This window comes from Aquarana catesbeiana, linkage group LG13 (assembly GCF_042186555.1).
Source record: "Aquarana catesbeiana isolate 2022-GZ linkage group LG13, ASM4218655v1, whole genome shotgun sequence".
In the NCBI taxonomy this organism is placed as follows: domain Eukaryota; kingdom Metazoa; phylum Chordata; class Amphibia; order Anura; family Ranidae; genus Aquarana; species Aquarana catesbeiana.
The window spans coordinates 230584935-230611515 of NC_133336.1; the positions used below are offsets into that span (position 1 = coordinate 230584935).

At 41.8% G+C, this 26581-nt stretch overlaps 1 pseudogene; it reads right to left on the reverse strand.

Moving 5' to 3' along the window:
* Nucleotides 1-8893: 8893 nt before the first annotated feature.
* Nucleotides 8894-26581, reverse strand: part of LOC141116700 (low affinity immunoglobulin gamma Fc region receptor II-b-like) — a 48494-nt pseudogene continuing 30806 nt past the window's right edge.

A 26581-nucleotide genomic window follows, 5' to 3' on the forward strand; every position in this document is an offset into this window, starting at 1 on the left:
GCTTTCGCCACCGACAACCGGTCCGAGGCCGATCTTGTTGATGAAGTCAGGTTCGCATCGCTCTGTTATGTCCTTCCTCAGCAGGCTGGTGCAATTTTCTTGGCAGCACCAGTTTAATGTCCACTGTACGTTCATTCCAGGCTGCCATCTTCCGGGACATGTCTACTATCTTTAGTTCGCCATTTGGCCTTCTACCCAGTCTGCTCATACAAGCAGCCATTTACTTAGCCTACTACGGGTTCTGGCGGCCCAGCGAGTTCACCCACAGCAATCCCACAGGCCAAGTTCTGTGTAGTTGGCTCGCTTCCTCCACCTTGCAGTGTCCAAAACCCAGCAATCAGGCTCCAGGATAGATATCCATCTCTAAAAAATAAACAACGTCCGGTGTCCAGTAACCATACTCAACCGCCTACTGTCACTCCTACCGGAACACTCAAACTCTAGTACCCTATTACCTTTTTGGGCAAACCCTTGAGTGCCTGCCAGTTCATCAAACACCTGGGGGTTCTTCTATGCAGCCTACACCTTGACCCCAGTCAGTACTCCGCTCACTCTTTGGGGCAGCTTTGGCAGCATCTCGGCATGAGTCCCAGATCACGTCATTAAGAGACTAAGCAGGTGGAACTCTGCCTACATCGCCCGGTACATCCCCAATCCTCAGGTGGAAATGGCACAAGCATTCACCAAACTTGCTCAATAAATAAAGCTAAAACTAATAAAACTACACCACTACCTGAATGGTTTTGCCCCCTTATTTTGGTATACCGACCATCAGACCAGGGCACACTTCAGGTCCATTTCATGTTGTAAGTCTTATGGTAAGTCTATTTGTTCATACCCGTATCATCCATAGGGCTTCGACCATAAGTAGGAAGGCCAGTATGGTGGCCTGAATTTATGGGAGGAGCCCGGGGGGTATTTAACCAGCCCACTCGCCTGTGGTCTTTGTCGGTTTCCTGTGCGCGGTACCCACCCTCCCATCCCGTTTTCAGAGCATTTCTCAAATTCATTTCTCTTCACAAAATATTCATTTCTAATCTAGGGTATGCCCCCTTATTTTGGTATATCGACCATCAGACCAGGGCACACTTCAGGTCCATTTCATGTTGAAAGTCTTATGGTAAGTCTTTTTGTTCATATCCGTATCGGCCATAGGGCTTCGACCAAAAAAAAAAATATATATATATAGATCTAGATATATATATATATATATATATATATCTAGATCTATATATAGATATATAGATATAGATATATATCTATATATAGATATATAGAGAGCTATATATATATTCAATTATAGTTTAGTATGCATTTGTAAGTTTTGGTACAGAACAGAATTTCTTTGTTACTTAAAGAATGTATCCATTACAAGAAGTGGCCATTTATCAGATGGTCAACACTACAGTTTTTTTATAGAATATTGTTATGTGTTTCTGTCAATCAAAGAAGTTTAAAAGACGTGTCAGCTATTAGCAATGTGAATATTTAGAATAATTACTAATATGATCATTTCACCTCTAGCTCAAATTATATACATGGATATAGCTTAATTTTGCTGACTTGTAGATTTGTAATACAGTAAAACCTTGGTTTGAGAGAAACTTGGTTTGAGAGTGTTTTGCAAGACAAGCAAAATGTTTTAATAAATTTTGCCTTGATATACAAGCGATGTCTTGATATAAGAGTAGCGTCATGTCACAACTGAGTATATAAAAGAAGAGAGGAGCCTCTAAGTATAGAAATATGGTTACATTTAGGGAAAGTACAACATTAGGCAACTTATTGCTACACTTAGAGGTGCCTTTCTTCTCTTTTATACCCTGTAAAAAAATGCTTTGATATACAAGTGCTTTGGATTACAAGCATGTTTCTGGAACAAATTATGCTTGCAAACCAAGGTTTTACTGTAGTATAAAAAACAGTGTTACACGAGGCTCCAGACACACACTTTCACACACACACTTCTACACACACACACTTCTTGACACTTCTTCTTCACACACACAGAAGGAGACACTTTCATCAAACACACACTTTCATACTCTGAAGGCCTATATTCAGCCTAACACCTAACAGCTGTTCTAACAGACACCTCTATGACAATAGAGAAAGCAAGAACCTAATTTGTTTCCTGTTCTTTCTTTTACTACAGTTTTTATTCCTAATATCTTTTGTTTTACTACATCAAGCTTTGTGAAGTTTTAACTTTGTATTTATTTTCAAGTTGATGCTAAATGTGATCAATTCAAACCCACACTTTGTTTTAAAACAGCCTGGCTATTGGACTATTGAACAAAATGCCTAAAAAGACACTATTGACATTACACGTGTCTGTGAAGTTTTCTTTACATTTGCAACTACATTTACTAACTTCACATTTATGCAATCAAATGTTTTAACACTCCAGCTGGTAGGGATGAGTTGAGTTACTTTTGCAAACATAGTTTTTCAGCAAAGTTACACATTTTCCTAAAATTGTTTAAGCAAAGACTGTCAATTATGTTCATTTTGCTGCTTAAGTGAAAGCAAAATTTTCCTGAAAATGTATTTAGAGGGTTTTTTTGGGGAGGGTGATGTTTAGGAGTTTTTTAAACTTTTGGTGCATTTGATCACATACTGTCAGTCTAAATTGTTTTAGTTTCTTAAAATATAGAGGCAAATAAGGGGCCAATGTTTGATGCAAGAATAAGTCCAGCAAATTACTGTCATTGACAGTCAAAGGGTTAAGGCTCACTTTGACTGGATATTTTCCATTATAGAGTTGCGATAAACCAAAAAAAAGAGAGCAAGAAAATTGCAAAGAAAATGAAAGAAAGGAAGTCCAAATGTGATAAAACAGTTCTTCAGAAATAAATACACCGTCCATCACAAGAAAGGGTACGTGATCCTTAGTGAATGCCTTCACCTTACAGAATGCGTGCTTACCAGCTTGTGTTGACCTCCTATTACAGAATGTCAATATCGCTTGTGGCTCAAAACCCAGCCAGGGCCTCTATCCATCCAAAGGGACTTAGGTTGAAGTAAGGAAATCCGCCACTTAGGAGACTCAATCGTGGTGGATTTCCTTACTTCAACTTAAGTCCCTTCAGATGGATAGAGGCTTTTTGATACAAGTCACTTTGACTGGAACCACATCTGGATTTGTCTGATAACGGAGGCACTTAACAATTTTAGCTTCAGCTATTAAGAGCTGTAAACAGCAATCTTGTTAGCAGTTGCCCTCCAGGGGCCACAGGAAGTATGACAAGCCATTGTATGTTACCTTAGACTCAGCTTCAGTGTGGGTTGATGGAACCTTCAGGCCAGAGGTCAAATTGAACTCTAGAAACCCACACACCTGTAGAAGGATTGTGTCTTCTCCTCAGCCTGCAATGTAGTCTATTCATACCTGAACATGTCTTCAAATTTTTAAAATGTGCCATTAAGCACTCACTTTACTCCACTAGCTTGCCTCTTCACACTGTATCTTTATCTGTATTCTGCCCGAAGGCACAGAGGGAAGCCACTATACTTTGCTTTACAAGGCCTTGCACACTGTGACCAACAGACTCGGTTGCTAGGAGGGTTCTGTACATAGCAGGCTCCAACATGGAAACCCTACCACTAAGTGAGGTGTATGAAGTGCTAAGCTACCCATCACTGCCAGAACCTCCACCACCAGCCACCGTCACCACTTCCTCTGCCAGTTGGCTGCTTTTCTCTCTTGTTACACTCTTCTCATACCATTAAAATGATTTTATTATTCACTCTTTTACTTTTTAACCCAGAGGGATAACCATGGTTTTACCTGTTTCTCTGTTCTTTTGACTATAGCATGACTACACATCTCTGTAATGTCCTTCTCCCCATTTCAAGCAAATGACAGAAGGCAACTTCTTCTTTGAAAAAGAACTCAGTTAACTGAATCAATTTGCAGAATACAGTTGAGGTATTACTTTATTACAGAAAATTCCTTTACATTTATGATTATACTTATTTATATTTTCAACTGATTATACTTTACATTTGTTTTTAATCTCTTTTTATTATTTTCAATCAACTTTAAATACAAATACATAAATACATTTTCATGTCTTACTAAAATCGTCAAAATACTCTGACTCTATGTTCAGGATATATATTGAAACATTTTCTATATTCTATTCTCTTACATAGGGTCGCTTACATTATCTTCCTTCCATTCATTCTAAACACCCAGATCTTCACCCCCCTCCCAAAAAAAAAACAAACAGAAAAACTAAACAAAAAAAAACCCATCCCTCCCTCCCCCCTCCCTCATACATACTTAAGTATATCTGCCGAGGACCTAAACTTTTCCCATGCTTCCCATATTTTTAACTTTTGGGTACTCATTTTCTCTTCAGTCATTATCCTTGTTTCTATTTGTTGTATTTCATTCATCTCACAAATTCATTCTACTATTGTAGGACTATTTGCTTGTCGCAATTCTTCTGGCTATTATTGTCTTGGCTGCTGTTGTCATATGGTGAAGGATATCTGTCTTGATTGTCTTTCTAGCTCCCGGAATAATATTCAATATTGAGATAATTACACTTGATTGTACCTCATGACTCGATATCTTCTGATAGATTTTAAAAACACTATCCCAGAAGTCCTTCACCATAGAACAGTTATGCCATATATGTGTCATAGTCCCCCTTTCCTTCAGACATCTCCAGCATATTTCTGAGTTGTTTCCATTTATCTTATATAATTCTACTGGGGTCCTATACCATCTCAAAATAATTTGATACTTCCTTTCTTGATTTCTGATCGCTATTGAGGTTTTATGTGCCAGGGAAAATGCTCTATACCACTCTGCCACTGGGATCATTAACCCCATTTCCTTCTCCCATTTCTTCATATATATTAACTCATTTAGAGGCTCCTTAGGAAGTAGGAGTTTATATATAGTTGATAAATTATGAGCCGGTCTTTGTTCCTTTATTAATAATTGTTCAAAAATAGTTAGTTGTCTATCAAATAAGGAGGGTTGTATACTAGTCCTAATGTAGGTCTCTAGTTGTTGATATTTCATCCATTTATGTTCATGTTCAGGTCCCAGTTCGAATAGTCTTGGAAGCTTACCATCCACTAGGATCTGAACTATCTTTACATTTTCAGTCCTTTTCTATTTAAGGAAGTTTTTAACTTTTAATGCTGGAGGGAATTCTAAATTCGAAAATAATGGAGTCAATGGACCCAGCAATGTGGATAGATCTCCCTTTTTCAAGATCTTATCCCATATCTTTAAAGTTGATATCATAAATAGGGTTAAATCTTTTTTCTCTGGTCTAAACTGAGGTTTAATTCATGGAAGGGATGTAAGCTGCAATCCGATAATGTTTTCCTCCATGATTACCCACTGTTTATTTTCCATGTTGTGATACCAGTCTATAATCCTGTTTAAAGATGAGGATTGTAGATATTTTATAAAAATCTGGCAAAACAAGACCATCATCCTTTTTTGTCCTAATTAATACATCCCATCTTATTTGTGGGGTTTTATGGGCCCAAATAAAGCTTCTTACAGTCTTGCGTAGCTGCATCATTAAATTCATTGGGGGGGGGGGGGTCAACAATATGGTTTGGAATAAATACAGCAATTTTGGTAATATATCCATTTTTACTGTATTGATTCTCCCCATCCATGAGTGGACCAGTTTATCATATTTTCGGTGTAGCTTTAAAATTTTACGTATCATTGGGGAATAATTCAATTCCTGCAATTTAGTCATGTCAGTTGGGATATATATCCGAAAATATTTAATTGACTCTTTTTGTCATTTAAAAGGGAAATTTTCCTGAAGATCCTGATCTTTCTTTGGCAATGATATATTTAACATCTCTGACTTATCGTAATTGACTTTAAAATTACTTAAATTCCCAAATTTCTTAAATTCCTTCACAAGGTTTGGAATAGTCATTATTGGGTAGGTGACATATATTAATATATCATCGGCATATACTGACATTTTGTATTCCTTTCCCTTAACTTTATTCCTTGAATATCCCTATTATTTTGGATGGCTGTTGTCAAATGCTCCATAACTATCGTATACAATAAGGGAGATAAAGCGCATCCTTTTCAGGTACCATTTGATATTTTAAGATAATCTGAAAGTATCCCATTCGTTCTTATTTTTGCTCTAGGATTAGAGTATAATGCCATGATCCTATGCAGCATCCTAGGTCCTATCCCAAGTTGGATTAGAGCTTCCCTCAGAAATCTCCATTCCACTGGATCAAATGCTTTCTCAGCATCGATCGCTAAAAGGCATGCTGGAATAGCTGTTTTTTTAGCATGTTCTACTAATATACATGTTTTCACAGTGTTATCTCTAACCTCCCTCCCCATTGTAAAACCAGCTTGATCCAGGTTAATATGTGCAGGTAAAATAGTTGTAAATCTATTTGCGATAATCTTGGAATATAGGCGTAGGTCTACATTTTGTAAGAGAAATAGGTCAAAAATTACCACAGATCATATGGTCCTTTTCTGGTTTAGGGATCAATACTGTATGAGCTTCCATACTCTGTGGTGTAAATAGTTGAGTATCAGATATAGAATTGTCTTTCTTAAAATGGGAGTGAGTATATCCTGATACTTCTTATAAAATCTTGAGATATATCCGTCTGGGCCCAGGCTTTTGCCTAGGGCCAAGGCAGATATAGCTTGTTGTAATTCCTCTACAGAGATGTCTTTTTCTAGCTCTTCTATTGTTTCTTAGGATAAGGTAGGTATTGCTGTTTCTCCCATGTATTGGCGTATTTCCTCTAGATTAGCTTTCCTGCCTTCACTTTCTTGCTATATGCTTGATGTTTTAGCAATTTCCCCAGGGTCATATGTTATTTCCCCCGACATCTTTTGAATTTTATTTATAGGAGTTATAGGTTTTTGTTGTTTTATGTTTCTCGCTAATACTTTTTCTGGTTTATTCCAGTGTTGATAGAACAAGGCTCTATTTCTGTCTCTTAATTGTAGGGATTGTTCATCCAACATTGTTTGTAGTTCAGTTCGTTTATGATTCAATTTTATTTTGTCCTCTGGGTTAAGATTTTGTTTATACATATTTTCTAATACAGAAATTTCTCCCTGTAGTTGCATTATTGTGTGCTCTTTCTCTTTTTTCAATCTGGTTCCATGTTTGATGAACAATCTCTGCAATACACATTTCAATGTTTCCCATTGTATGGGTATTGATGTATTATCTATTTCATGGATTTGCAAGAATTCTTTTACTGTTTGCCGAATCTCCTTTTCACATTTATCATCTTTAAGGAGGTTATCATTTAACCTCCAAGCCCCCAGAGGTTTCCTACCTTGGGTCGCTGCCAATTCCAGGAATACTGGAGCATGGTCCAACCATAGAAAATTGCCAATATCGGAAGAAGGCATCATCATTAGTCCTATTTGACTGACTAAAAAGTAATCTATTCTATGATATGTATTGTGTATATTCGAGTAGTATGAATAATTTTTCACTCTCTGGTGCTGAATTCTTCAGATATCTATCATTTGATGCTTCTCTAATAGTTGTTTCAATTCCTTTAATTGACCCCTATTCCTCTAAATTCTATTTGATGTTGTAACTAATTTTGAATCCATGACAAAATTAAAATCTCCTCCTATTATTACCATTCCCTCAGTTTTTTCCATTGCCTCCATCACAGCTTGTATTCCCATCTTAACTTGATCATAATTTGGGAGGTAGAGATTGATAATTGTGTAGATTTTCCCATATATTAAGATTTTCAGGATTAGAGATCTACCGTCTCCACCTTTCCATATTTGCAAAATTTGATGGGGCACAGTCTTATGGATTGCAATGGAAACTCCTCGTGATTTAGAATATGGAAATGCATTGTAAATCCATATTGGATGGTCTTTATGTTGTATATTGGGAATATGATTCAGCCAAAAATGTGTTTCTTGGAGCAATATAATTCCAACTTTCTGTTTGTGAAATGAGTTTAGTATTTGTGATCGTTTAATGGGAGAGTTAAGACCTCTAGCATTGAAAGAGCATAATTTTACTATATCCACCTCTCACTCAAAATAAAATAAAATTCACAATCCCCACAACAAATAATACGTACAAATCTCACATGTTTACTTCAATTATCTGACTTATTCGTCTATCTTAGTAAGGTCCCTATTAGGGGGGTTAGGGGCCACTACCACCAGATCTACCACACATTACTGTCTAGCTAGTCACATTAATACAATATATATTTACTGTAGTTCACTAAGAAGGGCTTTTCCCCCATATTTCTCATTCATATCTATCATTTATCTTATAGGTCTCTTGTTCATAGGACACTACTACCCATTTATTCTAATTCTTAAGCTTATTATTACAAATCCAAGCCCTAGGATTAAAGATACATATGGGAAATATAAATGAGAGGGATGGGAGAGAGGAAAAAAAATACTTTACATTTGGCTGCACGTTGGCCTGGCTGTGCTGTTTCCCTAGTGGTGCTGCCCATACCTTAAACTTAGGAAAGTCCTCATACACGCGGCTGCCCATAAGTTGTTCCCATTAAAGGGTGACGCTGCCTGTAGAATGGTTTACATAGCACTTAGGTCCTGAATGTTCTGCTCCCACACCAGACTGCGAGGAGGTGCCACACACCTACATGTCACACAATTACATAAACCCCACAAATTACATGTCACTCATGGTCATCATCCATGTTGTATACTCGGAAAGCAAGCAAAGAACGATTTCGGACTGTACAGGCCACACAAGGAGTAAACTATTTGTAATATAAAATCATACAATTTATTAAATAACAAATCTTAAAAAAAGTCATACAATACATATATTTTTTGCAGTTAAAAGCAATACTAATGCTGATACATTTCACTATGTATAATCATACACTAAAAGACAATGCTGGTAAAGTGAGTCTTGATATGCCAACGCATTTCACCAAACTCTGCTTCATCAGGGCTTATGAAGACATTGCAGCACTCATCTAAGAGAAAACAATAACATTTATATAGTATTCATACTGTAGATATCAATGGGACCCACCTCAGGCACTAAGTAACACCAGCACCATCACTCCCTGGGCAGGTGCTGGAACATCTTAGGGACCCTACCAACCACACTTCTGGCATGGATCACCAGCTATTAAAATAAGTTGGATATATCACCTGTCCCATCAAGATGTATTGCATGGGGACATTGCCTATTTTACAAATACCCCCATATATAGGGCATGTGTGTATAAGGGCGTCCCAGTACACATAAGGAATATAAATCAGGAGTCCTCAGTCTCTAGTAGAAAGGAAAAAAGGGAAAGAAGAGGCAATAAGATCATTAAGTAGACCTACAAGTGGGAATATGGATTTATATTATTGTAGCAATATGTATCAACTATTTAACCAAAGGAATAGTGTCATACTTAGATAAGTGCTGTAATGTCTTCATAAGCCCTGATGAAGCAGAGTCTGGCAAAACACGTTGGCATATGAAGACTCACCTTACCAGCATTCTCTTCTAGTGTATGTATATACACAGTGAATTCTGTCAGCACTAGTATTGTTTTTAACTGCAAAAAATATATGTATTGTATGAAATTCTTTTAACAATTGTTATTTAATAAATTGTATGATTTTATATTACAAATAGTTTATTCCCTGTGTGGTCTGTACAGTCCCAAATCATTCTTTGCTTGCTTTCCAATTACATTAATCCCTGCATACATTAGCTAAAAAAGTAACCACTTGCGGACTGCCTGCCGTTGCTGTACGTCGGCTGTTTGAAGTGGAATACTGTTGTTATGGCAGCAGCTAGCTGCAATAACCCCGGTATCCTCTTCAACAGTGGGAGGTCCGCTTTCAGATAAAAGTAGTCACTGTGGCAGAATCGCAGTGAGATTACTTTTATTAGGGGCGGGAGAGGGGCCCCCCACCCGCTCCGGTCATCTCCACCACTTACCGGCACCGTTGGGTAGCGCCGGAGACCATCACATCCTCTCCCCTCAACAGCCTGGAGCCAAGAGAGGGAAAGATGGCCCCCACTTGGCTCCATACCATTGGATGGCGTCAAGCGTCACTTCCACCCAATGGTCTTAAAGGGGAAAAAAACTTTTTTTGAAGAAATAATTCGCAGGAGCGAATGCATACGTAAGTCACGCCCACATATGAAAACGGTGTTCAAACCACACATGCGAGGTATCATCGCGATCGTTAGAGTGAGAGCAATAATATCTAGCCCTAGACCCCAATTGTAACTCAAAACTGGTAACCTGTAGAGATTTTTAAACATCGCCCATGGAGATTTTTAAGGGTCAAACTGTTGTCTTATTTTTTAATTAAAAAAAAGTGTATTTTTTCCAAAAAAAGTGCGCTTATAAGACCGCTGCGCAAAAACAGTGTGACAGAAAGTATTGCACCACCATTTTATTCTCTATGATGTTAGAAAAATATATATACAATGTATGGGGGTTCTAAGTAATTTTCTAGCAAAAAAAAAATATTTTAACTTGTAAACACCGAGTCTGAAAAATAGGCACCATCCTTAAAGAGTGGTAATATAGTTAGCTGACACAGTCATAGTTTTAGCGGTATTATTTCTTCTGTTTGATCATTGTTGGTCTTCAGAAAGTGCCGACTGGAATAACCAATATCATCCATGAAAATGTGCAGAGTTTGGTATCATCCATTCCGGGTCTGGTATATTTTCTTAGATAGTCACATTATTCACAGTAGCATATGTAACAGTCAGATCCTCCTGGAAATAATTAAAACAGATAATATAACTGGATTAGTGCTATAGGCGCACTGCTATCATGTTTTTACAATTCTATCATCTACCAGTATATTTTTATCTATCTGTCTGTCTGTCTATCTATCTATTTTATATATACAATGCTGCAATGTTTATTAAAGGCTCAACGGGGTTCATAGAAGAGAACTGGAAAGCTAATAAAATTGTTTGAGATTTAAGTTAAATTCAAAGGAAATTACAAGGACAACATATACAATAATCCTAACAGAGAAAAATAAAGAATTTTGAGGTACCAGTATGTAACAAATCTATATAAAATAAAATACTTTTATTTGTATCATAAAAAATGGGAGGTGGGGGGGTGTAATTATCCCATGGCTGCAATAATATAGAGCCACAGTTATATACATTTTAAAAACAAGATGAATTCCCCGGTGCACACTGATTTGGCGCCTTTGTTGACATTTGTTATCTGAGGAGCCATCTTTATAGATGCAATCGGAAGTGTTACATATGGCCATTTCAACCAGAGTTCCCCCCAAAAGTGGAACTTCCACTCATTTGTCTCCTCTCCCCCACTCCGGTGCATTTGGCACCTTTCGGGGGGGAGGGTGGAGCTGTCCCCACTTCTGGGAGCCACGCCCCTTGATGTCACTGCTTGTCTCCCTCCTGCCGCCGGACCAGTAGGATAGAGGAGCGGAGCCTCGCGCATGTGCAGTAGGGTTCCCGGCGTGAAGTCGTAAGGCTACACTGCTGGGTTCCCTTACCCGCAATGGCAGCGGCAGCGCCCGACAGCTGATAGAAACATCAGCTGTGGTGCCGACATTGCTGGACTCCAGGACAGGTAAGTGTTCTATTATTAAAAGCCAGCAGCTGCAGTATGTGTATCTGCTGGCTTTTAATTTTTGCAGTGGTGGGCGGACCTCCGCTTTAAAATCTGTTTTCCCTTTCTAGGCTGGATGAAGAGGCCCCTCCTCTGTGGTAAAATACTGAATGGTTGTTGTAACGACACGCCGAGTATGAAAGGGGTTAAAGTTGTTTAGGACATTTCAAACCCAAACACAAAGGCAGCTACCGAACACTCCAATCAGCCGAACAAGGAACCCATACAAATAATCTACCCCAAAAAACGAGGCACGGCTCTGTCTTCAGGTTTCAAGCAGGAATGAATCTTTATTCAAAAAACACATGTTATACAGATCCCCCTTCAAAACATTCCCCCCCCCCACCCTTGGAAAACAGGGCGGGTTAAACTGTCCAATAACAATGGACACACAGGTCAGGTGTGCTTAACTTCTCATCAGTAAACAGTCTTAACAGGGGGGCAGCTGGAGGAATCCCCCCTCCCTCTTTCCTCACAGCAATACACATCCTGTGATCCAAGGCAGACAAACACAATAGAACATTGGAATACAGCCCCACCCCAAACTAGCACAGCAAACAGTACACATATATACACATTTATATAGCATTGAGTCTCTGACTAGCACAGATCATAGTGGGGTTCTCATTCACCCTGTGCCCCATTAGTGACTCCCGTCACATGGCTCCCTCCTTGTGGAACACTCCGGCAGACCCGGCTTGATCCTTCTCGGGTCAACTTGGGGATGTCCGGAACTAGGAGGCCGGAGTGACGTCGGTTTGCCGGGACAACCCATCAGCATTGCCATTTTGCTTACCGGGTCGGTAGCTGATGGTGAAATTGTAAGGTTGCAGGGCTAAGCTCCACCGCAGCAACCTGCCATTGTCTCCTGAGACCCGGTTAAGCCAGACCAATGGGTTGTGATCAGTGACTAATGAAAATTCCTGTCCATACAAATAAGGGTTCAACTTTTTAAGGGCCCAAACCAGGGCCAAGCACTCTTTCTCCACTGCTGCATAGCTCACTTCCCGGGGTAATAGTTTTCTGCTCAGGTATGCGACAGGGTGTTCTCTTCCATCTTCCCCGATTTGGCTCAGCACAGCCCCCAGTCCAAACATGGAAGCATCTGTGTGGACAAGGAAACGTTTGTTAGGTACTGGGGCAGCCAAGACAGGGGCATTTACAAGTGCTTGCTAGAAACATGGCTTCACAAGCTGGAGACCGCAGGACCTGCCTAGGTTGTCAGGTCAGTCAGGGGCTTGGCGATAGCACTGTAATCAGGGACAAAACGCCGGTAGTACCCGGCAGTCCCCAAGAAGGCTAATACCTGGGTCTTAGTACGGGGTGTGGGCCAGTTAGCTACTGCCTCTACCTTGGCTGGCTCTGGTCTCTGGTTCCCACACCCTACTCGGTGTACTGCACCTCCGCCATAACTAGATGGCACTTGTCTGGTTTCAAGGTCAGGCCTGCGGCCCGAATCTTGTCCAGAACCACCCCTACGTGAACCAGGTGCTCCTCCCAAGACCCACTGTAGATCACAATGTCATCCAGGTATGCACATGCAAAATCCTGAAAGCCATCGAGGAGCCGATCCACCATACGTTGGAAGGTAGCCGCGGCATTTTTCATCCCGAATGGCATGACCTTAGACTGGTACAGGCCAAATGGGGTAACAAATGCCGACTTGGGGATAGCATCCTCGGCTAGGGGAATCTGCCAATAGCCCTTACACAGGTCTATTGTAGTTAAATAATGTCCCCTGGCTATACGATCTAGCATTTCGTCTACCCTGGGCATTGGGTAGGCATCAGTGGTGGTCTTCTCATTGAGTCGCCTGTAGTCCACGCAGAACCGGGTAGTTCCGTCTTTCTTAGGCACCAGGACTACAGGCGAGGCCCAAGGGCTGTCAGAGGGCTCAATGACTCCTAACTGAATCATCTCCTGTATCTCCTTCCACATTCCTTCTCGGACTGCTTCAGGGATACGGTAGGGGGGCTGACGAAGGGGTGCTTGTCCAGGGGTCTCTACCTTATGCACAGCCAGGGTCGTGTAGCCTGGTTTTTGGGAGAAAGTCGCCTGTTTCTCCCACAGAAGCCGCCTAGCCTGTTCCTTCTTTGTGGGGCTTAACCGGTCCCCTAGCTGTACGAGGCTAATGAGGTCAGTCTGGGGGTCTCTCTCTAGTAAGTCAGGAAGGGGTAAACTTTCAGAGTCGTCCGCAGCAGGGGCACATACTGCAGCCACATCCTCCTGCCGTTCCTGATACTCCTTCAGCATGTTCACATGAAAGGTTCGCTGGATTCTTTCATCTGCACAGCTGGCAATAACATAGGTAGTATCACATACCTGGGCTACTACTTTATATGGGCCCTGCCAAGATGCCTGCATCTTGTTGGTCTTCACAGGCTTGAGCACTAAGACCTTCTGCCCAACCTGGAAGATACACTGTCGGGCCCCCAGATCGTAACATCTCTTCTGTCTCCCCTGGGCCGCCTGGAGATTCTCCCTTACCATCAGAGACAGTTGCGCCATGCGGTCCCCGAGTTCCAGAACATAGGGCACTATGCGGGTCCCCTCCCGCTCTGTCTCTCCCTCCCAGTGTCCTCTAATGAGATTGAGGGGTCCGCGAACCCTTCTCCCATAGAGTAACTCGAAGGGAGAGAACCCAGTAGATTCCTGGGGTACCTCTCTGTACGCAAATAACAGGTGAGGCAGGAATTTCTCCCAGTCTCTGCAAGCGTCCGAAAAGGTCCTCAGCATTTGCTTGAGGGTCCCGTTAAAGCGCTCGCAGAGACCATTAGTCTGGGGATGGTAAGGTGAGCTCAGCAAGGGCTTAATATTGCATACCTTCCATAACTGCTGGGTGAGCACAGCGGTAAACTGGGTTCCCTGGTCAGAGAGAATCTCCTTAGGGAATTCCACTCTAGTAAATATTTTAACCAGGGCATCAGCTACAGTCTCTGCTTCAATGTTGGACATAGCTACTGCCTCTGGGTAACGGGTGGCGTAGTCCACCACGGTGAGAATATACTTCTTCCCGGATGGACTAGGCCTGGCCAAGGGACCCACAATGTCAACGGCTATGCGGTAAAAGGGCTCCCCAATAATAGGCATGGACATAAGTCTGGCCTTAGGGTGGTCCCCCCGCTTACCTACCCGTTGACATGTGTCACACGTTTTGCAGTACTGTCGCACATCCTGGTTAAAATTGGGCCAGAAGAAATTCTGTGTAATTCTATGGGCTGTGCGGCGGGACCCTAGATGTCCTGCTAGTGGTACATCATGCCCAATTCGCAGAATCTCCAGCTGGTATTTCTTAGGTACCACCAGCTGTTGTTTCTGCGAAGGGACTTTATTTCCCGGGGATGGCTTAGGGATCCTATACAGTCTATCCTCCACCCATTCATAAAGCTCCCCATCCATTCCCTTTTCCTGAGTATCTGCCTTAGCCCTATACTTATGTAAGGTCGGGTCCTCCCGGGTTTCCCTCCCGAATGCTTCTGGGGTATCTCAACTTAGGGGAGCCTGATCTAAGGTACATGTCGGGGAAGATAGTCTTACCTGGGTCTCAGCAGCAAGCGGGCCGGTTCCAATAGCATGGGTCTGGGCACGGGTAGTCACTGGGTTGGCCTCAGCGGGGCCCATCGGGGCGTAAGCAGAAACGAGGGGGGCCAAATCATTCCCCAGTAGTACATCCGCTGGCAAATCCTTCATCACCCCCACATTCACATGTCCCAAACCAACCCCCCAGTCCAGGTGAACACAGGCAATGGGTAGCCGGAAAATAGTGCCTCCTGCTACCCTTACGGCTACAGTGTCCCCGGTGTGTTGGCTCTCTGGGATGAGGTTCTTCCGTAGTAGGGTCATGGTGGCGCCAGTATCACGTAGGCCATTAGCTACCTTTCCATTAACCCAGACGGTCTGCCTGTGTTGCTGCCTGTTGTCCTGGTTAGCTGCTTGTACTGGATCAGCCTCGTGCAGGATGCCCCACTGTTCTTCCTCCTCAACGCAGTGAGCCGCAGGCATGGAGGTGCAGGGATTCCCCCCAGCTGGCTTTCTCCACGACTGGGACTGCCTGGCTGGATTCAACGGACAGTCTGGCTTTTTGTGCCCTAGCTGTTTACACCCGAAACACCCGAGGGGTTGTGAGTAGTCCTGGGAGTTGAACCTGGGCTGCTGAGAATAAGTGGCTGCTGGAGGTGGTGCTGTAGGGCGGTACGACTGTGGTTGGTAGGCGCCAGCTGGAGGGGGTGCCACTGATCGATAATCCACCTGAGCTGTTGTCTTGACCACAGGGTTATCCAGTTTGCGGGCGTCTGTGTATTCGTCCGCCAGGCGAGCTGCTTCAGACAAGGTGAAAGGTTTTCGGTCCCGGACCCACTCTCTGACTTCTGGGGACAGCTTGTCAAAGAAGTGCTCCAGCAGGAACAGCTGCAGCACCTCTTCCCCGGATACTGCTTGGCATCCAGCGACCCAGTGGGATGCCGTGCGGTGTAGGCGGCATGCCCACTCGGCATATGAGTCTCCAGTCTGCTTGCTCGTCTCTCAGAACCGCCTCCGGTATGCTTCTGGTGTGACGGCATACCTGGCCAAAAGTGCTTCTTTTACAAGTCCATAGTTCATAATATCCTTGTCTGGGATGGCCCTGAACGCTTCACTGGCCCGGCCGGAGACAATTTCCCAGACAAAATGGTAACCCATTCCTCTGTGGGCACCGGGTGTAGGGCACATTGCCGTTCAAAATCTGCAAGGTACCCATCAATCTCCCCTTCTGCTTCATTGAAATTTTTAAAAGCAGCAAAATGTACCTTTCTCCTTTCAGTTGGTGCTGCTGTGACTCCCGCTGCTGCAGCACCTCTTTGCTGTAGCCTATTTGCATCCACAGCCGCTAACGGTCTATGATCTCCGCTGTAGGGTTAGGGCCATAATGTGCCAGTCTTATGTTAACAGCCCGATCAAAATTTGCCTCTTCGGGTGTCCTGTCTGTTATGCTGGGTCTTTCGGCTATGTTGGGTCTTTCGGCTCTATCCATTTCGACTAGTTCTGCGATAATGTCCCTCTTCTTACGGTTGTTGGCCGGTCGGCCCCGGTTCTCCAGTAAGTCCTTGAGGGTAGAGCGCTTTAGCCGTTCATACCGTGCTTCCATTGGCCTGTGTCCTCTTGTAGCTGTCCTTCTAGGCTGTGGGAATCATCCCACTGCTGCCACCAGTGTAACGACACGCCGAGTATGAAAGGGGTTAAAGTCGTTTAGGACATTTCAAACCCAAACACAAAGGCAGCTACCGAACACTCCAATCAGCCGAACAAGGAACCCATACAAATAATCTACCCCAAAAACGAGGCATGGCTCTGTCTTCGGGTTTCAAGCAGGAATGAATCTTTATTCAAAAAACACATGTTATACAGATCCCACTTCAAAACATTTCCCCCCCCACCCTTGGAAAACAGGGTGGGTTAAACTGTCCAATAACAATGGACACACAGGTCAGGTGTGCTTAACTTCTCATCAGTAAACAGTCTTAACTGGTGGCAGCTGGAGGAATCCCCTCTCCCTCTTTCCTCACAGCAATACACATCCTGTGATCCAAGGCAGACAAACACAATAGAACATTGGAATACAGCCCCACCCCAAACTAGCACAGCAAACAGTACACATTATATATACACATTTATATAGCATTGAGTCTCTGACTAGCACAGATCATAGTGGGGTTCTCATTCACCCTGTGCCCCATTAGTGACTTCCGTCACAGTTGTGTATATCTATAACCAGGGATGTTGTCTTTTGAGCAAAAAGAATTCTAGTTGGCTGCACATCCAATAAATTCACCTTTATTTCAGCAAGTCCATAAAAACATATCCAAAAACACAAATAGAGGGGAACAGCATCACCACTAACGCGTTTCACTTTTCTTTAGCGCTTAGTCATAGATCACATACAAATATCCATTACAGGCAGGACCGTTTTTAAGGCAGGGCAAAAGGGGCAGCTGCCCTGGGCCCCATCATTGTAGTGGGGCCCAAAGCAGCTGCCTCATACTTGCTAACTATCCCAGTTTAAATTCCCTTATCCCTTAAAGTTTTAGTCACGTGCTGTGTTCAATATCTTAGTGTAAACTTCTGCTGCTGCCCAGCTTTATGTAAATGGTCATGGACTGCGGCATTGATATGTAAATAGAGGTGGCATTCATATGTATATCATGTCCCCCTGAGGTCACATCCACCATCACTTCTGCTGAATCCTGCCCACTGGGGAGGTAAAAGAGCATGCTTGAAAGTCCTGCCTACAGCTGTGGTCATTAAGCCTAACATCAGCCTGTTCTGCAAAAGTAAGCAAATTGGAGGTGGAACCCTTTTCAAAATAACATGGTGCCACAGCACCCTGAATTTTGGTGCATGTGAGTACGCAGGCAGGCAGTGAGGAGATGATGTGCTGTAACCTTTAGCAACCAATCAGTGAGCAGTAATGCTGTACACTAACCTCTTGCAACCAATCAGTGAGCAGTAATAATTTGCAGTAACCTCTAACAACCAATTAGTGAGTGGTATAGATGTTCAGTAACCTCTAGCAATCAGTGAGCAGTATTGGTGTACAGTAATCTCTAGCAACCAATCAACAAGCAGAAGTCATGTGCTGTAACCTCTAGAAAATAACAGTGAGCCATAATGTGTGCTGTAACCTCTAGCAGCCAGTGTGCGGTAATGATACACTGTAACCTCTGGCAACCAATCGCAATCGCTGCCTGATATGGTTCAGTAAACTGATTTTAAGTCTAGCTGCTATTTATTGTATGTCTCAAAGCATGTGGAGAGCGAAATTGCGTGGAAGAGGGGGCCCAAGAAAATGTTTGCCCAGGGTCCAATCAATATTAAAGACAGCCCTGATTACAGGGGTATATATACATATATGCAACAATTACTTGTGAACAATCTGTTACTTTGAACAATCTGTGTGAAACAATTGGTTTGCAGCTGCCAATAATTGGCAGATGACCGCCCCTGTTTAGGGATGCAAATGCAGAAATTCTAACATATATAACAGATATAAAACATCATCAAGAATCATATGAATAACAGACTGAATAAAAAAATATAAAAAATATAAAAATCAAAACCCACAATTTAGAAAAAGTTAGTAAAAATTTGAAAAATTTAAAAAATTTCTATTGGGGTAACTTATAGCAAAAACCTACGATGCACTTTATATTTCTTATTTTTATTTTTTGCTACTTTATTCATTCATAAAAAATGTTACACACCCAATTCATGGTTGAGCCCTACAGGTTTCCATGTACCTAGACGGAAGATCCAAAAAGCATCCTTTTTATACAGAAGTCTGAACTTATCACCACCTCTCCTGTGGACTATGATCTTTTCTACACCTTGTATAGATACAGCTGGGGGGTCTCCTGGATGACAGCCATTGAAGTGGTTAGATACATTGGTTGACGTTTGGCGTTTGGTTGGCGTTTGTTATCTGAGGAGCCATCTTTAAAGATGCAATGGAGAGTGATAAATTAGGCCATTTAAAATCAGTTTGCCCTTTCCTGGCTGGATAATGAGGCCCCTCCTCTGTGGTTGTATACTGATGGTTGGATATATCTATCACCAGGGATGTTGTCTTGATTTTAAATTGTATAAAACGGTGGCTGTATATTGTTACTAATTATTGATAATTATCCCTCACTTTGTCCTGAGGAAGCAGGCGCAGACTCGAGAAAAGCGTTGAATTTTGATATCCCAATGTCTACCTGATTAAAAAAATGCAAGGTGTACCTAATAAAGTGGTCGGTGAGGGCATATGTTTATATAAAATATATTTTATATTTATGTAAACCTTCAACACAGGCATACTTTATTCTCATTGTGGATTTTGTACCATTCTTTTATTGATGTAAAAAATAAAAAATATGTTTTGGCTATATCTACAGTATATATATTTGTTTTGCTCCCCTTTAAATAACCTTCTCTCAAAGTTACAGGGACACTGGCTTTCTGGCAGGATCAACAGATAATTTCATGTACTTACAAAAATTGTGCTTAGCTTGGAAAATAGGTAATAAAAAAGGCAGCCACCATACCTAAGGACTGCTAAGCCTAAAAAAAAATTTCCCTTAAGTTTAGACATCCATTTGAAGTGATTTTAAACATTCAAATAAAAAAAAAGAAGCAAAAATGTCATATTCACCTGCTCTTTTTAATCGTTTTGCACAGAGCAGCCCCGATCCTATTCTTCTCAGGTCTTCCACTGGCACTCCTAGCTCCGCCTCCCACCAAATGCCCCCATAGCAAGCCGCTTGCTATGGGGGCACTCATGCATGCTCGCTCCCAAGCCAACATCTGTGCATCTGTAGACCCTCAGAGCATGGCTTGGCCCTGCCCCCTGCTCCCTCCGCACACCACTGGCCATGATTGACAGTAGCAGGAGCCAATAGAACCAGCTACTCTGTCTCCACCCATTAGGAGGGAGAGAGCCGGGAGAGCTGCTGCTATTGTGCACAGTGCTGGACAGAGATGGGGCTCAAGTAAGTATGAAGGGGGACAAAGGGGGAGCTGCACACTGAATATTTTTTACTTTAATCCATAGAATGCATTAAGGTAAAAAAGCCTTCTGACTTCACAGCCACTTTAAGTGTGAAGTGAGCTAAAATAAAGTCATGTTAGCTCCAAGCATCCAATCATATAAATTAAATCAGCATTATTTTAAATGAATCTGCATACTTGTATATTTGTACTTTATATTACACTTCAGAAAATCTGTTTTATCATTTAATTGTTTTAGGTATTAAAAATAACTCAGCTTTCAGTTAGTCTATCGTTCTACAAAAAAAAAAATGAATGTATATTGTTACTAATTATTGATAATTATCCCCCACTTTGTCCCGAGGAAGCAGGCGCCGACCCGAGAAACGCGTTGAATTTTGATATCCCAATGAATATGACGGATACTTACATGTTTAATTCTTTTACCTATAAAGGGAATGAGAAAACAATGAACACTAATTGTTATGTTAAAGAAAAATGTAACACTTTTATATATTCTTGTTGCCAAAGATGGTGTGATTAGAGCAGTGGTTCTCAGACTTTTTGAGATCAAGGTATGGAAAATTTTTCCTAAACCTTCCATGCCCCAACAGTAAAGATTAAAGTTCATACTCAAACAATAAAAGTACGGGAATATAAAACATGTATTGAAATTCTGGAAGGCTCTGGATGAGGTTGGTGTCCCTATGGGGGAAGATGGAGGTTACAGAGGGGGTTTGAGGACTCAGCAACAGACTTGGTGGCCCTGTAGGGGTGAGGTTTTTGGAAAAAGCTGAGGGATAGTGTGGGACATTGTTGGTGGTGGAGAGCCCTATGGCAGGCCAGACTGGGGGGGCACTATGGGAGGCATTGTGGATGTTGGGGGTGCTCAGGGGTCTGGGGGCACTTTGGGACACTATGGGAGGTTGGGGTGCTCATTGAGAGCTGAAAAGCACTGTGGGAGCTTAAAGGATCAGCAGCTGGCTGAGAAGGGAAGCCATGGCCTGGCACTGGGCTACAGTCTGGGGGTTAAGAACCACTGGATTATAAAACTAAAAATGAATATGGTAATCACATTCTTGTCCTAATTAATCACTTGGGCCAATATAAGGGAAGCTCAGTTAATTATATTTATTATACATTTGCACACTGAAATATTAATTATAATATATTATATCATTTCAGTTTCGTCCGAAAAATATATTTATTTAGCTACTCCCGAAATTTGTTTTTATTTATTTTGTTTAGTTAAAAAATGCATTTGTATGAAAACCTGAATTAATAAAGGTCGAATCTGTCAATTGAAGGCTTATGGTGTCTGTCGGATGTTCTAAGAAGATTCAACAAAGCAGCTAAACTGTACAGCGCCACGATAGTACATTTCTGGTCGAATGATCCGCCCACAAGCTATAGTAGAATTCTAATGTTGTTTGACTAGTAATAATTATAATTATTCATTATTATTACTAGTCATACAACATTAGAATTCTTCTATAGCCTATTGGCGGAGCATTTGACCGTAAGTGTCCACTCGCGGCGATCGTATGTTTGTAGCTGCTGCGTCGAATCTTCATGTCGAATGATATTACCATAGGTTCGATAGACACAGATCGCTATTGTCACCGTCATGTCAAATCTTCTATCTATATATATGGAAATGTTGTCGCAACTATACGAAAATATAATGGATACAAAAATAAAGCATTTTTTATTTCAGATATTTCGGATTTTGGATTCTGCGTGTTCGTTATTGTTTTGTTAAAACGAACGCGAAAATCTCCAAAATTCGGGTGAAAAATTTGTACGATACCAAATGCACATGTCTAATATTTATGAGCATAAAATAATATTTCTGTGGTGACAGCGAGACCTATATGGGTCATTAGGTACAAATCTCCCTAATTCAGTTATAAATAGAGGATATAACTACCACAAATATGTGGTATGGTCCGCGCTCAGGATAGTAGCCTATTGCAGCCCCCCCTGTTGGGTTCCCAAGGGAACTTACAAAAGATACAGGTAAAAAGTGGGGTAAGTGGCGCTACCCTGTTAGATAAGGGGATATTAAATGGAGGGGAGAACCTGTCCTAATAGGGCTAGGTATATATATATATATATATATATATGCCCATCAATATTGAATATACAAAAATGTGCTGGTGCACATATAACTTAAGTAAAACCGAATGAATGTTATAAGTAGTCAAACAAAACTAATCGTTTATCTAGCTATACACATAATGCAAAGTATACATATATGTCTAGTAAACCAATGCTGTGAACTTAAAAAGCCATAATAATAGTGTTGCATAAATGAAATATCCAAAAATGTCCAAACATGTAATTAAAAGTGAAATAAAAAACTGTTGCTTGGTTGTGAAGTCCCACACAGATATATGTATAAAGAAAAATATATAAAAATATATATAGTCCCACACACAATGTGTATATAAAGTGCTCCCCCCGTTGGGCCCCACTTACCAAAAGTTGTTGCCCCTTCAGGGGTAATAGGCATATGTGGGTACCGTAGATAGACTTTCTCCTCAGCTCTCCCAGTGTCCCTTCTGTTGGTCCGATGGGCTGCTACAGCTGTTTCCACACAATCAGGGGTGGTGTGCACTGGTCAGCACCTCCTAGGAGTCACTCCACAATTTCTCAGGTCTGGGTCCTTGAGCACAGAGCTTTTTCAAAGACCAGCCGCACGTCCCGACATCCAGCAAGATTGCAACTAGGACTTGCTACTATACTTACCTTGGGTTTATGTTCAGTCTGACCCAGACCTGAGAAATTGTGGAGTGACTCCTAGGAGGTGCTGATCGGTGCACACCACCCCTGATTTTTTATATACTTTATTGTATTTGTCAATTAGACTTTTTTAACCGCTTGCCGACCACCTCACAACGATAGACGTCGGCAGAAGGGCACGTACAGGCAAAATCACGTACCTGTACGTTGCCCTTTAAGAGGCGGCCAGCGGGCGCGTGCCCGCAGCCAGCTCCATGAGTCGGGTCGCGGGTCCCATTTCTCAGGTCTGGGTCAGACTGAACATAAACCCAAGGTAAGTATAGTAGCAAGTCCTAGTTGCAATCTTGCTGGATGTCGGGACGTGCGGCTGGTCTTTGAAAAAGCTCTGTGCTCAAGGACCCAGACCTGAGAAATTGTGGAGTGACTCCTAGGAGGTGCTGACCAGTGCACACCACCCCTGATTGTGTGGAAACAGTTGTAGCAGCCCATCGGACCAACAGAAGGGACACTGGGAGAGCTGAGGAGAAAGTCTATCCACGGTACCCACATATGCCTATTACCCCTGCAGGGGTAACAACTTTTGGTAAGTGGGGACCCAACGGGGGGAGCACTACGAGTCACCTGATTTGCTGAGCACCGAAGTCACCCGAAAGAGTTGGAATTGGCTACTCTGGAATTATATTCTTCATTATTATACTCATGTTTTATATATATCACTTTTTGGGACTCATATGTTGAATTTTTATATACACATTGTGTGTGGGACTATATATATATATATATATATATTTTTATATATTTTTCTTTATACATATATCTGTGTGGGCCTTCACAACCAAGCAACGTTTTTTTTTATTTCACTTTTTAATTACATGTTTGGACATTTTTGGATATTTCATTTATGCAACACTGTTATGGCTTTTTAAGTTCACAGTATTGGTTTACTAGACATATATGTATACTTTGCATTAAGTGTATAGCTAGATACACGATTAGTTTTGTTTGACTACTTATAACATTCATTCGGTTTCACTTAAGTTATATGTGCACCAGCACATTTTTGTATATTCAATATTAATGGGCATATATATATACACCTAGCCCTATTAGGACAGGTTCCCCCCTCCATTTGGAGGTAGGGCATACACAAAAAGTTTTGACAAATACAGTCACCTACTATGACAACTAACCTTTGGAAAGCTGACTTATATCTAGGTAGGTGTAGCAGACATCTTGTAGATCGGGGTCCGTGTTATTTCCTGGAGAAAAAAATCACATGCAGGTGAGTTCATAGTTATTAAATAGACATTACAATGTAATCAGGGGCGTAACTAGAAATCACAGGGCCCCATAGCAAAATGTTGTATGGGCCCCCCCCACACACACAAAAAAAATAACTAATTTACCACAAATATGTAGAAGAATATATATTGGCCTAAACTGAGGAAAAAAAAATGTTTATATATTTTTGGGGGATATTTATTATAGCAAAATGTAAAAAATAATGCTTTTTTTTCAAAATTGTCGCTCTTATTTTCTTTATAGCGCAAAAAATAAAAATCGCAGAGGTGATCAAATACCATCAAAACAAAGCTTTATTTGTGGGGAAAAAAGGACGTCAATTTTGTTTGGGATCCACGTTGCACGACCGCGCAATTGTCAGTTAAATCAACGCAGTGCCGAATCGCAAAAAGTGCTCTGGTCAGGAAGGGGGTAAATCCTTCCGGGGCTGAAGTGGTTAATACAGCAGTTACTGTGACCAGTGCAGGACATTTAGCCCCCCTCCCCCCGCCATGCTGCATATTAGAAAAATCAGACAGTCACATCACAGACAGTTCATAATCTTCAGACTGCAGTCCGGCTATATGGCATCACACTGCATGATGCATCAGCTTAATTTAGCTTGTGCTTGCTTGCTTACTTACCTGTGAAAAAAATATGAATCTGGACTCTGTCACTCTGTGTCTGCAATAAAGTGGGTCATGGACAGTGCATTGAGGTTCCTCCTCGGCGGCGCTGCCTGGCTCCTCTTGGTTGCAGGCTGCAAAACAGTAGATCGCGACGCTCCTCCCATCGCGTCTCCGGCTGAGTGACGTCATGCCACTGGGACGGGGATGGCACCACTGTTCTGTCTAACGTGCAGGACAGGAGCTTGCCGACGCCGAGCCCTTAGCCACTCGGCAGTGGGCCCCACTCTGCAATGGGCCGTGGCTGAGGGCCCCACTCGGCAGCGGGCCCCACTCGGCAACAGGCCGCGGCTGAGGGCTCCACTCAGCAGCAGGCCCCAGTTGAGGGCCCCATAGCGACCGCGGGCACCATACCGACTGCGTGGGTCGCTATGGCGGTAGTTCCGCCACTGAATGTAATCAAAGTAATCCTTCCCTGGTCAATGTGCTTATATCCTTCAAATTATACATTTACAATATGTAACACAGCTTTTTGCCCCAGGACCATCAAGATTTAAAAATAAAACAAAATTTTCCATGGCTGTTTGTAAATTTTTTTTTAAATTACATTCTGATTTGTAGTAATTTTGGTAAAAAACACCCTGACTGAAGTTTTTCTGACTATTGCTTATTGATATTCCCTATTTCATTAAAAAGAAAAAAAGTTTTAGTGTATGTATACATATTTTCAATAAAAGTTCTTTTATGAAAAAATCAATAAATATATACACACAATACCAGATCGGTAAAGTGCACATCCCGGATGAGCCCCCAAGGAGCCCCCCAATAAATAGCAACAGAGTTTAACTAAAGACAGGCATTTGGTCAATCAATGTAATTACTCAGACAAAGTTAATACTAAACTCAAAACAAGATATATGTGCAGCAAACTAATATACAGGCAAAGCATATTGACTATTTATACCTGTTTTGCCTATTTCACAAGGCAAAGGGCAATATCCGAAATTAAATTAACAATGACAATCAGTTGATATCTTTAATTATAATGATCCTTCTGCACTGATGATAAGTGTCATGGGATTGGTTCCTTGAGTAAATGAACTCTACACATTATAATCGAGTTTTGCATTTTCCTGCCTAATCAATATTTTATTACTTTATTTTTTTATATACTTTATTGTATTTGTCAATTAGACTTTTTTAACTGCTTGCCGACCACCTCACGACGATAGACGTCGGCAGAAGGGCACGTACAGGCAAAATCACGTACCTGTACGTTGCCCTTTAAGAGGCGGCCAGCGGGCGCGTGCCCGCAGCCAGCTCCATGAGTCGGGTCGCGGGTCCCATTGACTCGATCGCCGCGGGGATATTCGCGATCACCTCACGGGGAGGAAGAAGGGGGAGATGCCAATGTAAACAGCATCTCCCCGTTCTGCCTAGTAACAGTGTCACTCGATCTCTGCTCCCTGTCATTGGAGCAGCGATCAGTGAACTGTCACACACAGCCCCTCCCCCCACAGTTAGAAACTCGCCCTTAGGACACACTTAACCCCTACACTGCCACCTAGTGGTTAAGCCCTTCACTGCCAGTGACATTTTTACAGTAATCAATGCAATTTTTTGCAAAATGTGTCAAAAGTGTCCGATGTGTCCACCATAATGTCGCAGTCACAATAAAAATCGCTGATCGCCGCCATTAAAAAAAAAAATTATTAATAAAAATGCCATAAAACTATCCCCTATTTTGTAAACGCTATAACTTTTGCGCAAACCGATCAATAATCGCTTATTGCAATTTT